We start from the raw sequence: 15,429 nt of genomic DNA, 5'->3' as shown, positions 1-15,429 counted from the left end.
CATACCCAGGAAGAGCTGAACAGCCTTGAGGGATGTGGGAATTGGGAACTCCTTCATTGCTGCAACTTTGGCTGGATCTGCATGGATACCTTCAGCATTGACCACATGACCAAGGAACTTGAGTTATGGCAAAGAAATGATTGGGATAGGGGGCAGCATTTTCACTTTTGGATAAATAGCGTGCCCAGAGTGAACTGCCTCCTACTCAGTCCCAGATGCTAATATATGCATAGTATTATTGGTATTGAATAGAACACACTCTGACGTTTCTAAAACAGTTTGAATGATGTCTGTGAGTATAACAGAACTCATATGGCAGGCAAAAACCTGAGAAAAAATCCAAACAGGAAGTGGGAAATCTGAGGTTTGTAGTTTTTCAAGTCATTGCCTATCGAATATACAGTGTCTATGGGGTCCCTAAGATGTTTTTTTTAAACTCCTCCCAGGTTGACACATGTTCACGGGCTATCTCCCACAAGTCTCTTGCTATACCATGGAGAACACTGCGGAGGGTGGCAAGAACCTCCAAGTCTGTAAGGGGCCTGATAGAAAGGAAAACATTACACTTAGATAAGAAAAGTAGTGGATCAACATCATCTTCTGGGCTGCCAAAAGTGGGGAAAAAGTAGTTTGTTAGGGATGGAGCACTGTAGAGGAGGCATGACAGTGGCAAGGGGTCTTGGGGAAACAGGTGTTCTGTTTAACAGTATCTTCAGAGGGATTTTTGTAGTGCTACCTGTTCCTATTCCCTTAACTTCTTGGATATAGGGGTCGCTCTTTTAATTTATGGATAAAAAAAACGTACCCGTTTTAAGCGCAATATTTTGTCACGAAAAGATGCTCGACTATGCATATAATTGGCAGCTTTGGAAAGAAAACACTAAGGTTTCCAAAACTGCAAAGATATTATCTGTGAGTGCCACAGAACTCATGCTACAGGCGAAACCAAGATGAAACTTCAACCAGGAAATGGGCAGAATTTTTGAAGCTCTGTTTTCCATTGTCTCCTTATATGGCTGTGAATGCGCCGGGAATGAGCCTGCCCTTTCTATCGTTTCTCCAAGGTGTCTGCAGCATTATGACGTATTTGTAGGCATATCATTGGAAGATTGGCCATAAGAGACTACATTTACCAGGGGTCCGCCCGGTGTCCTTTGTCTAAATTGGTGCTTAATCTACAAGCTGCACGCAGTCATCCAGTGATTGAGAGGAGAGAGGAGGCTTTCAACGAACGATATATCATGAAGAGATATGTGAAAAACACCTTGAGGATTGATTCTAAACAACGTTTACCATGTTTCAGTCGATATTATGGAGTTAATTTGGAAAGAAGTTCGGCGTTTTGAAGACTGAATTTTCGTTTTTTTTGGTAGCCAAACGTGACGCACCAAATGGAGCAATTTCTCCTGAACAAATAATCTTTCATGAAAGAAAGATTAACCAAAAAGGTTGCAAGTTGCAAGTTCAAATCCCCGAGCTGACAAGGTACAAAATCTGTCGTTCTGCCCTTGAACAGGCAGTTAACCCACTGTTCCTAGGCCGTCATTGAAAATAAGAATTTGTCCTTAACTGACTTGCCTAGTAAAATAAAGGTAAAAAAAATATTTAAAAAAAAAAAAAACGGAGCATTTGCTATCTAACTGAGTCTCCTCATTGAAAACATCTGAAGTTCTTCAAAGGTAAATGATTTTATTTGAATGATTTTCTGGTTTTTGTGAAAATGTTGCCTGCTGATGCTAACGCTAAATGCTACGCTAGCTGCGCTAGCTGTTACAGAAATGCTTGTTTTGCTATGAGAAGCATATTTTGAAAATCTGAGATGACAGTGTTGTTAACAAAAGGCTAAGCTTGAGAGCTAGCATATTAATTTCATTTCATTTGCGATTTTCAGGAATAGTTAACGTTGCGTTATGGTAATGAGCTTGAGGCTGTATTCACGATCCCGGATGGCTCGCCGCAAGAAGTTAATGGCAGAGCCAGTGGCAGAGGTAAACCCTGAGGGATGTGCAGATGATTTGTCCATTAGGGAAAAGTACTGCATTACCTCCTGGTGCAGCTCATCCAGTTGATGGTCTGTGGCCTTCTGTGCTTTTTCCATCTCATTAGAGGTCTCTTTTTGAGTCTGTTCAATCAAAAATCGTAGTTCCCCTGTGAGAGAGTTCTTCATGTCCTCCATAACTTATTTAAGATAAAAACACACCCCCTTCACAGGAAGCTGACTCCTCTGCTCTCTGCTTTTGTTCCTCCTCAAAATATGTTATGCCTAAATTATAGTTAGTTTCCATTAGTGTTTAGAATCTTTGCATTTTTCCTTGAATATCCTGCTTCAGAGAATCTTGTAAATATTTCTGTCTGTTTGTTGTTGGTTTTCCTCCATTTGACAGGGGAGGTGAGCCAACCTCAGCTGCACATCTTTCTGATGAGCCTCCACACTTTCACTGAGTTTGCGAATGGCATTCTCCTATAATGTCAAACTATGGTTGGTATGTGTCCATTGTTGTTCCATTTGTTCAGGGAGCACAGAGACTCCTCTCTCAGTCTGTTTGGGCAGGGTAACAGGAAGAGGTTGAGGGGAGGGTAGTGGTGGTGAGATGTTATAGGCGAGGCGGAAGCCTGAGGATAAGGGCCAGTGCTATCCAACTCCATTACACCAATGAGTCCTTCCACAATGAAAGAATCCCGGTCATGAGTACCATGCGAGACCTGGAGAGAACTGCTTGTGGAAGATTAACGAGTTCATGTTTCCATGGGAAATCTGTTGCTGCTAAGGAGTACTGCCTGCATTGATAGCTGTGCTTGCTGTGGATCTTGTGAGGAAACCTGCACGGAACTGCTATACTTCGCTGAGGAAATATCTACGAGTAGTGAGTAACCACAATGGTGGGGTGCTTCGGGACTCTGTGTGTTGTAAGAAGCATTTCAAGGTCCTGGAGTGGCCTAGCCAGTCTCCAGATCTCAACCCCATAGAAAATCTTTGGAGGGAGTTGAAAGTCCGTGTTGCCCAGCAACAGCCCCAAAACATCACTGCTCTAGAGGAGATCTGCATGGAGGAATGGGCCAAAATACCAGCAACAGTGTGTGAAAACCTTGTGAAGACTTACAGAAAACGTTTGACCTCTGTCATTGCCAACAAAGGGTATATAACAAAGTATTGAGATAAATAATTATTTGGTCAATAACAAAAGTTTTCCACCATCATTTGCAAATAAATTCATTAAAATTCCTACAATATGATTTTCTGGATTTGTTTTCTCATTTTGTCTGTCATAGTTGAAGTGTACCTATGATGAAAATTACAGGCCTTTCTCATCTTTTTAAGTGGGAGAACTTGCACAATTGGTGGCTGCCCCACTGTACATCTTGAACCTTATGTCTGTTGCATTGGTGAGGTCATTTATTGTTTCATTGTCATTTAATGCATGGGAAAGCATATCCTTATGTAATAACAAATCTATCTGAAGTTAATACCTTAGTTGTCATCACCCTTGCAAGTTTACAGTAGGGATTCTTATTGGAGCTTAGTTTCTCACCTAATATCCCAAGCTGTTCAGATATTCTAAGTAAGGTAATATCATTTGAGGATTTGCAATAATCTGTATTACCTCCCAGTGGTAATAGAGAGAGAGAGAGAGATGGCATCACCCCTCCACGGGTCACCCATCTTCTCCATTATCCCCTTATATTTCCACCTGTGTTCTCTGTTTGTCTATTGCCAGTTTGATTTGTTTCATCAATCATACCAGTGGTTTTCCCTCTGTTCATGTCTCTTGATTGTTCCTGTTTTTCCCGGTTTTGACCCTTTCTGTCCACCCTGAGCCTGCCTGACATTCTGTACATTTTTCCCACTACTCTAGATTATCGACCCCTGCCTGCCTTGACCTGTTGTTTGCCTGCCCCTGTTGCTGTAATAAACATTGTTACTTTGACACAGTCTGCATTTGGGTCTTACCTGAAATGCGATAAAAGGCAAATCACCTGGATGGGACGGTATTCTTCCTGAGTTCTATTTAAAATAATGATTGATTTTGGGGAGATGTGAATACAGCACTAATTTTGCTTTCATTAAAAAAGGTAAAGATGCCATACAGTGTTCTCATTATCACCGCTTCTCTTTGATAAACACAGGTATTAAACTGTTTAGCAAAATGTCCCCTCGAGACTTATTTAATTGGTCCACACAGACAAAAGGGTTTATTAAAAAACTTTATCCTCAGATAACCTTGGTTGACTATTACATATCTTAAATGCTTCATCAGAAACAACAGCTCCACGGGCTATTGTATCTCTTGATGAAGAAAAAGCTTAGATAGACTAGAATGGTCATAATGTATCTATGGTCTGTCTTGGTACAAATGAGAATTGGATTCAACTTCATTATAATGATTAAAATGAAAATCCCTCAGCCTTAGTTACAGTATAACAGGATATATATGTTCTGATACGTTCAGAATCACTAGAAGCAGCAGACATGGCTATCCAATTTCTCCTTTGCCATTTAAATTATTCATGGTACCCCTGGCCCAGGCATTGTCATTTGAAGGAAATCTACTGATCACTTCATCTCATTAAACGCAGATGATATTTTACTATATCTAGATGCATCTCAATTGTTCCCAAACACATTAAAGAACATAGGACTCCCAATCGTTGCCCATTTTAAATATTTGGGAGTTGATATATTTCCTTCTTTAGATAAAACCATTGCCAGACATCTTAACCTCTCTGCGCACGGAACCCGCTAGTGGGCTGAAATTCCACAACATACGGTGATCGCTACATAAATAGTCACATTAAACATTCATGAAAATACAAGTGTCTCACATGTATCGAAAGCCTAGAATCTTGCTAATCCAACTGCGTTGTCAGATTTAAAAAAGGATTTACTGTGAAAGAATACGATGCCATTATCTGAGCATAGAGCCCCATAAAAATACAAATACATTTAACAAGCACAGGGGTAACAATCACAAACCGCATTAAAATAAATTGTTTACCTTTGACGATCTTCGACTGTTTGCAATTCCAATGCTCATTGTTACACAATGAATGATCTTTTGTTTGATCAAATCCGTTTTTATAGCCTAACACGAAACATTTTGTGAACTGCTTGTGTAGTGAATTCCGTCTCATTCCATTTGACGACACATTCCAGGTAAATCACCCACACAGAACGTGACTTTTCCAGTCATGTTTGGTTTCACTGCAGTCAACTGGTTTGTTTGTAACACAATCAAACCTGATGGGCCATTTCGCGGGACATATTGACTGAAAGAAACCGATTTGAAGACAACAAGTAATGGCATCATTGTGCACCAATGATTTGCCCGCTGTTTTGTTGATTGACTGTCTTTTAACCCAATGACCACTGGTCGTCTTGAAATCTAGCTGGGTAGATAGCCAATGAGCTGAGCTAAACGGCAATACGCCATGTTTATGTGTTGCAAGACCAACCCATGTAGTAAGCTCCAGCGTAAAGAGAGTCATGCGCTATTGAATTTTCATACCGGCGGGGTGTGTTAGAATACCATTTTAGTATTTTGTATATAGTTATTTGTTTCAAAATGTATACCTTCACCAATTTGGCCACTTGGGTACATTTGGGCTACTTGTGTGGGACACCTGGGTGACTTCATGATAAATGTCATGTAGCACACTCATTTTGGAAGTTATCATTCTGAAACCTTACACAAGTACTGTTGCCCTCTTATATTTTTCACAAAAATTGTCCCCATCATCCTATCTGAATGTTTGTTTTATCTTGTTCATTTTAACCTGTTGCAGTATTTTCATTTTTGGAAAAAAACGTTCCCGTTTTGAACGGGATATTTTGTCAGGACAAGATGCTAGAATATGCATATAATTGACAGCTTTGGATAGAAAACACTCTAACGTTTCCAAAACTGTAAAGATATTGTCTGTGAGTATAACCGAACTGATGTTGCAGGCGAAAGCATGAGAAAGATCCAATCCAGAAGTGCCCCATATTTTGAAAGCGCTGCGTTCCAATGAGTCCCTATTGAGCTGTGAATGTGCCGTCAACCAGCTTACGCTTTCTATGTATTCCCCAAGGTGTCTACAACATTGTGACGTAGTTTTACGCATTTATGTTGAAGAATACCCGTAGGGGGCTACATTGCAGAAGTGGTCACATGATGCTCCCGGAGAAAATCTTGCGTAAAGTACAGAGGTAGCTATTATTCCAATCGCTACTGAGAAACCAATTGTCCCGGTTGATATATTATCGAATAGATATTTGAAAAACACCTTGAGGATTGATTCTAAACAACATTTGCCATGTTTCTGTCTATTATGGAGCTAATTTGGAATATTTTTTCGGCGTTGTCGTGACCGCAATTTCCGGTCAATTTCTCAGCCAAAGGTGAAGAACAAACGGAGCTATTTCGCCTACAAAAATAATATTTTGGGAAAAAATTATCTGGGAGTCTCGTGAGTGAAAACATCCGAAGTTAATCAAAGGTAAATGATTTAATTTGATTGCTTTTCTGATTTTCGTGACAAGGTTGCCTGCTGCTAGCAGGGCATAATGCTATGCTAGGCTATCGACAAACTTACACAAATGCTTGTCTAGCTTTGGCTGTAAAGCATATTTTGAAAATCTGAGATGACAGGGTGATTAACAAAAGGCTAAGCTGTGTTCCAATATATTTCACTTGTGATTTTCATGAATAGGAATATTTTCTAGGGAGATTTATGTCCGTTGCGTTATGCTAATTAGTGTCAGATGATGATAACGGTCCCGTTCACGGGATGGGCGTCACTACAGGTTAAGACACTAACAGCTTACAGAATGTAGACAATTAAGGTCACATTTATGACAATTTAGGACTCTAAAGAGGCCTTTCTACTTTCTAACACCAAAACAAAGATGCCCAGGGTCCCTGCTCATCTGCGTGAACGTGCCTTAGGCATGCTGCAAGGAGGTATGAGGGCTGCAGATGTGGCCAGGGCAATAAATTGCAATGTCTGTACTGTGACACGCCTAAGACAGCGCTACAGGGAGACAGGACGGACAGCTGATCGTCCTCGCAGCTGCAGACCATGTGTAATAACATCGGCAAATGATCGGTACATCCGAACATCACACCTGCGGGACAGGTACAGGATGACAACAACAACTGCCTGACTTACACCAGGAACGCACAATCCCTCCATCAGTGCTCAGACGGTCCGCAATAGGCTGAGAGAGGCTGGACTGAGGGCTTGTAGGCCTGTTGTAAGGCAGGTCCTCACCAGACATCACCGGCAACAATGTCGGCTATGGACACAAACCCACCGTCGCTGGACCAGACAGGACTGGCAAAAAGTGCTCTTCAGTGATGAGTTGTGGTTTTGACTCACCAGGGGTAATAGTCGGATTTGGGTTTATCATCGAAGGAATGAGCGTTACACCGAGGCCTATACTCTGGAGTGGGATAGATTTGGAAGTGGAGGGTCCGTCATGGACTGGGGCGGTGTGACACAGCATCATCGGACTGAGCTTGTTGCCATTGCAGGCAATCTCAACGCTATGCGTTTCAGGAAAGACATCCTCCTCCCTCATGTGGTACCCTTCCTGCAGGCTCATCCTCACATGACCCTCCAGCATGACAATGCGACCAGCCACACTGTTTGTTCTGTGCGTTATTATATATGCACCCCAAAAATATATGGGGGATTGGAAATGCACAGTGAATAATTTACTTTTGCACAAAATTCTACAGTACATGTACAACAGGTATACTGTAAACCAGCCATAGGCTGTGCGCTTGAGTTCCATATCTATGCGTATATATTGTATCTATCCGCTAAGGTCTTGCTTTGGGTCCAGGGCTCTTACGTTAATGCTTTAATGTCTTTCACCCAATCATACTTTGTGCACAAAAACAGAGATGATTAAAGCCAAATCCACACTAGTCTGTGGTACTTTAAAAGTGGAAGTATACAAAGCAGTTGAAGGGTTGGTGCAGGTGCAGAAGAGAATCACCCAGAGGCTGTAATAGAGAATATGAAGACTCCTTTACATTTCCTTTCCTCTGCTGTCTATGATTCTCACCAATTAAGGAACAAAGGGTCAGGGTGTGGGTGTGAATATAAATTAAATCAATACACGGGCAGATGAAAGGCAACCCAGGGTCCTGAAAGAACTCTCTCCTCTCCTATCTGCTCCTCTCCTGTTCTCTTGCTCCTATTTCCTGTCCTCCCCCTCTTCTCCCCCTCCTCAGAGCAGCTGTATGTGACATTGCACCTTGGCAGCTCCTCTCCGTTCCCCCAGTTCAAACAGGAGCGCCTCTGTATCGGATGTGGGCTCTCCATATGTAGGAAAGCGATGCGGGATTGAAAATTCTGTTTAAAGAAAGGCTTCTAGATATCATCCACATGTGTTGGCCTTTGGGGTGTACAGTACAGACACTGACTTTTTTATTAGGCTGCTTGGATGCGAATATCACAGGGAAATAAAGATGAAGTAGGCAGTGAATATGTAAGCCCTGGACACAAAGAGTGTGATGAAGGGGCCCAGTATATACTGTTTAGTTGACAGAGTATCGCCCCCCCCCCCCCCCGCTCTATGAGCAATTTCAATTCTATATACATTTAGTGGTTTTCAAACCGTGTAAGTAAAGCCCTTTCACTGCTGTGTAGCAGAAGGTGGTAAAAGGTTAGTTTAACTTGAAAGCGTGTTTATAAGGTTGTAATTACATCTCAAAATAGCCAATTGTCTGACTCAGTCAAAATTAAGGGCGATATTGGGTAGTGTAACAGATGGTTTATAAACCTCTATCTTACAGTGTTGATCAAGTCCCTAAGTGTTGCAGCTCACTGTCATGTAATCAACACGGGGTTTGCCACACACACATGAATCTAAAGCTAGCAGGTTCAAAATAAAGTCAAATTGGGGAACCATCAAGAGATAATACAGTACAATACAATTCATGTAATGCAATATACAATGTGTTTTATGGCAAATATACTACATACATTAACCACAACTGATCGGTTATTAAATGTATTATCAGCAAATCAAGAAGTAAATGTCTCTTTGTTCTTTTCTCCACAGAGCCTAATCAGTAGAGGAGGGAAACCAATATCGACTGGCCTAGCTGCACATACTGTAGCAATCAATAACTTTGTCATTAAAGGCCCCAGAGTGTTTCTATAAAGCTATTTCAAATAGTTTTTTGCAGCCAAGATGTAATTGTTCTGAAAATTTGTTGCATTTATGGCATTCGTTTGGGGCCTGGGAGAACCGGGTGTATGCAGCAGGGAGATGTGAATCACTGAAATCACAATTCGTCTGGGCTTCTCCTTTTGATATCAAATTCTTTATGGTGAATAAAAGAGAAAATCACCCAGCTGGTCCTATCTACAATGGGACAAAATAAACACAATAATAAATAATTCCCTTTCAAATGCATTGTGTGGTGTGATGCTCCCTTCAATGGTGTGAACAATGCAATATCTACTCCGGAGCGACACAGGTAGGTAGAACCATCAAACTTCTTAGGGCCTTGCAGTTAATGTCTCGTTTCCATGGAATAGAGCTGCATGCAATTAGAGAATGGCCAATCAATACAGTGAGCCTTAATTGAATGGAAATTAAGAAGAGGCAAACAGACAGATGGAAACAAATTATTTGAAATCTCTGGAGTGGTCAGTGCTTAAGTCGAATGCTTGGTAGCTTTGCAAACGACCCTGAAAAGGTGCACATCTGGGACCCCCCTCTCTGCAAGGGATGAATAGCAACCATGTTGTGCTCACTGGTATTTTTGCACGTCTGTCTGCCAGGCCAGGACAGCCCAAAAACATTTTGGTACCTCAGATTCTCACATAGAAACTCCATTTTGGAGGTAGGATGTTTGACATGCTTTTACATTTGTATAAAAAAAGAACATTAAGAAAATCATGATGAAGGTGGCCATTTTAGGCCCTTTTTGGACTTTTTCCTGCTTCCTGTAAGACCTATGATCTGTGAACTGTACATGATACAGACACCAATATGTTGTCATTATACTACTTATAGTGTGCTCACAAATATGGACTGTCTAGAGTCTGATTATTCAACATAAAATAGGAATATCTCAAAAGTAACCTTTTTTAAATTGTTTTGATATATTGTTTGGAATAATTTACTTTGCAAATATGTCACATTTCCTGTTTGGGCTCTCTGGCACTTTCGAAGATACACTCATGGCAGGTGTGTCACGTTTGTCGTACGAATGAGACCAAGGTACAGCCTGGTATGCGTACATTATAATTTATTAAAAGAATGAACACTGAACAAACTAACAAAACGAACCGTGAAGCTAAAGTGAATAGTGCAGACAGGCAACTAAACATAGAACAAGAACCCACAAACACAAAAGAGAAAATGGCTACCTAAATATAATCCCCAATCAGAGACAACGAACAACAGCTGCCTCTGATTGGGAACCATATCGGGACACCATAGACGTACATAGAGTGGGGCAAAAAAGTATTTAGTAAGCCACCAATTGTACAAGTTCCCACACTTAAAAATATGAGAGAGGCCTGTAATTTACATCATATGTACACTTCAACTATGACAGACAAAATGAGAAAAAAAACTCCAGAAAATCACATTGTAGGATTTTTAATGAATTTATTTGCAAATTATGGTGGAAAATAAGTATTTGGTCACCTACAAACAAGCAAGATTTCTGGCTCTCACAGACCTGTAACTTCTTCTTTAAGAGGCTCCTCTGTCCTCCACTCGTTACCTGTATTAATGGCACCTGTTTGAACTTGTTATCAGTATAAAAGACACCTGTCCACAACCTCAAACAGTCACACTCAAAACTTCACTATGGCCAAGACCAAAGAGCTGTCAAAGGACACCAGAAACAAAATTGTAGACCTGCACCAGGCTGGGAAGACTGAATCTGCAATAGGTAAGCAGCTTGATTTGAAGAAATCAACTGTGGGAGCAATTATTAGGAAATGGAAGACATACAAGACCACTGATAATCTCCCTCGATTTGGGGCTCCATACAAGATCTCACCCTGTGGGGTCAAAATGATCACAAGAACAGTGAGCAAAAATCCCAGAACCACACGGGGGGATCTAGTGAATGACCTGCAGAGAGCTGGGACCAAAGTAACAAAGCCTACCATCAGTAACACACTACACCGCCAGGGACTCAAATCCTGCAGTGCCAGACGTGTCCCCCTGCTTAAGCCAGTACATGTCCAGGCCCGTCTGAAGTTTGCTAGAGAGCATTTGGATGATCCAGATGAAGATTGGGAGAATGTCATATGGTCAGATGAAACCAAAATATAACTTTTTGGTAAATACTCAACTCGTTGTGTTTGGAGGACAAAGAATGCTGAGTTGCATCCAAAGAACACCATACCTACTGTGAAGCATGGGGGTGGAAACATCATTAATTGGGGCTGTTTTTCTGCAAAGGGACCAGGACGACTGATCCGTGTAAAGGAAAGAATGAAGCCATGTATCGTGAGATTTTGAGTGAAAACCTCCTTCCATCAGCAATGGCATTGAAGATGAAATGTGGCTGGGTCTTTCAGCATGACAATGATCCCAAACACACAACGAAGGAGTGGCTTCGTAAGAAGCATTTCAAGGTCCTGGAGTGGCCTAGCCAGTCTCCAGATCTCAACCCCATAGAAAATCTTTGGAGGGAGTTGAAAGTCCATGTTGCCCAGCAACAGCCCCAAAACATCACTGCTCTAGATGAGATCTGCATGGAGGAATGGGCCAAAATACCAGCAACAGTGTGTGAAAACCTTGTGAAGACTTACAGAAAACATTTGACCTCTGTCATTGCCCACAAAGGGTATATAACAAAGTATTGAGATAAACTTTTGTTATTGACCAAATACTTATTTTCCACCATAATTTGCAAATAAATTCATAAAAAATCCTACTAATCCTACCTAATCCTTTGTCTGTCTTAGTTGAAGTGTACCTATGATGAGAATTACAGGCCTCTCTCATCTTTTTAAGTGGGAGAACTTGCACAATTGGTGGCTGACTAAATACTTTTTTGCCCCACTGTATACCTAGACCTACAAATCCCCTAGACATACAAAAACGAGCATACCCACCCGTCACACCCTGACCTAACCAAAATATAAAGAAAACGGAGATATTAAAAGTCAGAGCGTGACAGTACCCCCCAAAGATGCGGACCCCCGGCCGCAAACCTGAACCTATAGGGGAGGGTCCGGGTGGGCATCTACCCTTGGTGGAGGCTCCGGTTCTGGACACAGCCACCCCACCTTACTCTGATCCCTCAGCCTTCTTAAAACCGGACCGTGGATCATCGCCAGAGGCTCTGGACTGCGGATCATCGCCGGAGACCCCGGACTGGGGATCGTCGCTGGAGGCTCCGGACTGTGGCCCGTCACTGGAGGTTCCGGACTGTGGCCCGTCGTTGGAGGTTCCGGACTGTGGCCTGTCGTTGGAGGTTCCGGACTGTGGCCCGTCGTTGGAGGTTCCGGACTGTGGCCCGTCGTTGGAGGTTCCGGACTGTGAAACGTTGCCGGAAGCTCCGGACTGGGAACTGCCACCGGAAGCTCTGGATGGGGTACTGTTGCCGAAAGCTCTGGACTGGGTACTGTCGCCGGAGGCTCTGGACTGGGTACTGTCACCAGAAGCTCTGGACTGGGTACTGTCACCGGAAGCTCTGGACTGGGTACTGTCGCCGGAAGCTCTGGACTGCGAAGGCGCACTGGATACCTGGTGCCGGCACTGGTGAAACGCATGATCTCTGTAATTGCAAACAAAGGTTTCTGTACCAAATATTACGTTCGGCTTTTCTGATGTATCAAATACTTATGTCATGCAATAAAATGCATATTAATTACTTAAAAATCATACAATGTGATTTTCTGGATTTTTTTTTTAGATTCCGTCTCTCACAGTTGAAGTGTACCTATGATAGAAATTACAAACCTCTACATGCTTTGTAAGTTGGAAAACCTGCAAGATCGGCAGTGCATCAAATACTTGTTCTTCCCACTGTATATTAGCATCTGGGACTGAGTAGGAGGCAGTTCACTCTGGGCATGCTATTCATCCAAAAGAGAAAATGTTGCCCCCTATCCCAAAGAAGTGTTAAGGTGTTCGGATGACAAAGAAGAACATTCATGAGACGCAGAAAAAATGAAAATATGCTGGAGGAGTGCTTGACATCATGTGTCAAGCATGGTGGAGGCAATGTGATGGTCTGGGGGTGCTTTGGTCATGGTAAATGTGGAGATTGTAAAGGGCAAAAGGGATCTTTAGATAAGGCTAGGCATCCAGCTAAAGGGACACCTGTCGACAACATCCGGTGAAATTGAAGGGTGCACAATTAAAATAAATAATTGTAATATTAAACATTTATGAACATATATCGTTTAAAACCTTTCTAGGGCAGGGGTTCCGCTAGCGGATAAACATCTTGTTAATTTATCCCTCATGTCTGATTTAAAAAATGCTTTACAGCGAAAGCACAACATATGATTATGTTAGGTCAGAGTCAAGTCACAAAAACACAAAGCCATTTTCCAGACAAAGGGGGCAGTCACAAAAATCAGAAAGACAGATAAAACATTTCAATAACCTTTGATGATCTTCATCAGATGACCCTCATAGGACATCATGTTACACAATACATGTATGTTTTGTTCAATAATGTGCATATTTATATCCAATTATCTCAGTTTACATTGGCGCGTTACGTGCAGTAATGTTTTGATTCCAAAACTATCAGTGATTTTGCAGAAATACTCATAATAAAATATACAACTGTTATTCACAGAATTAAAGATAGACTTAGTCAGATTAGTAGTCAGATTTTTTTTTAACTTTACGGAAAAAGCATAATCTGAGAACGGCACTCAGAACCCAAAACAGCCAGAGGAATATCCACCATTTTGGAGTCAACAAAGTTAGAAATTACACCATAAATATTAAATTACCTTTGATGATCTTCATCAGAAGGCACTCCCAGGAATCCCAGTTCGATAATAATTTGTTCAATAAAGTTCCATAAAGTCCATCATTTATGTTCAAATAGCCACTTGTTGTTAGCGTGTTTAGCCCAGTAATCCATCTTCATGAGGCGCAGGCACTTCGTCCAGACAAAAACTCAAAAAGTTCCGTTACAGTCCTTTAGAAACATGTCAAACGATGTATGGAATCAATCTTTAGGATGTTTTTAACATAAAACATCAATAATGTTCCAACCGGAGAATTCCTTTGTCTGAAGAAAAGCACTGGAGCGAGAGGTAAATCTGTCGGGAGCGCGCGTCATGAGACCAAGGCACTCTGCCAGACCACTGACTCAAAAAGGTCTCATGAGCCCCTCCTTTATAGTATAATCCTCATTCAAGTTTCTAAACAGGGTTGCCATCTATTGGAAGCCGTAGGAAGTGCAACTTTATCCATATCTCAATGTGTATTCGGTTGGCCAAACTTTGAAAAACTACAAACCTCAGATGTCCCACTTTTTCAGGTTTTCACCTGCCATATAAGTTCTGTATACTCACAGACATCATTCAAACAGTTTTAGAAACTTCAGAGTGTTTTCTATCCAATACTAATAATAATATGCATATATTAGCATCTGGGACAGAGTAGGAGGCAGTTCACTATGGGCATGCAATTCATCCAAAGTGAAAATACTGCCCCCTATCCCTAAAAGGTTAAATTAACAAGAATGTAAGCTTTTAACCTTTTTGGGATAGGGGGCAGCATTTTCACTTTTGGATGAATAGCGTGCCCAGAGTGAACTGCCTCCTACTCTGTCCCAGATGCTAATATATGCAACTGTTTGAATTATGTCTGCGAGTATAACAGAACTCATAGAGCAGGCAAACTTCCAAACAGGAAGTGGAAATTCTGGGGCTGGTTGATTTTCAACTCATCGCCTATTCACATCCAAATAAGATATGGATCTTTTCGCACTTCCTACGCCTTCCCCTAGATGTCAACAGTCAGTAGAATGTGGAATGAAGCCTCTAGTGTGATGTGGGATGGGAAGGCAGCTATTTGAGTCACTGGTCTGGCAGAATGCCAGTTCCTGGTTACACGCAATAGTCATTATATCGCCTTGCAATCCATTACTCTGTAGACAAAAACGAATGCTCCGGTTGGAACGTTATTGGATATATATGATTGATTCTCTACTTAGTTTGACTAGTTTATTCGACCTGGAATTGTACTTTTTGAAGTTTTCGTTCGAGTTCGCCTGGACCAGCGGCAGCTTTTGGACATGTGAACTAAACGTGCTAGCAAAGTTGCTAATTGGACACTAGTAATGGACATTATGGAACAAAACAACGATTTATTGCGGAACTAGGATTCCTTGCACTACATTCTGATGAAAGATCATCAAAGGTAAGGGAGTATTTATGATGTAATTTCGTATTTCTGTTGACTCCAACATGGCGGAGAAATATATT

The sequence above is a fragment of the Oncorhynchus kisutch genome, linkage group LG10 (genome assembly GCF_002021735.2).
Source record: "Oncorhynchus kisutch isolate 150728-3 linkage group LG10, Okis_V2, whole genome shotgun sequence".
NCBI lineage: Eukaryota > Metazoa > Chordata > Actinopteri > Salmoniformes > Salmonidae > Oncorhynchus > Oncorhynchus kisutch.
Note: the sequence above shows the minus strand (reverse complement) of the source record.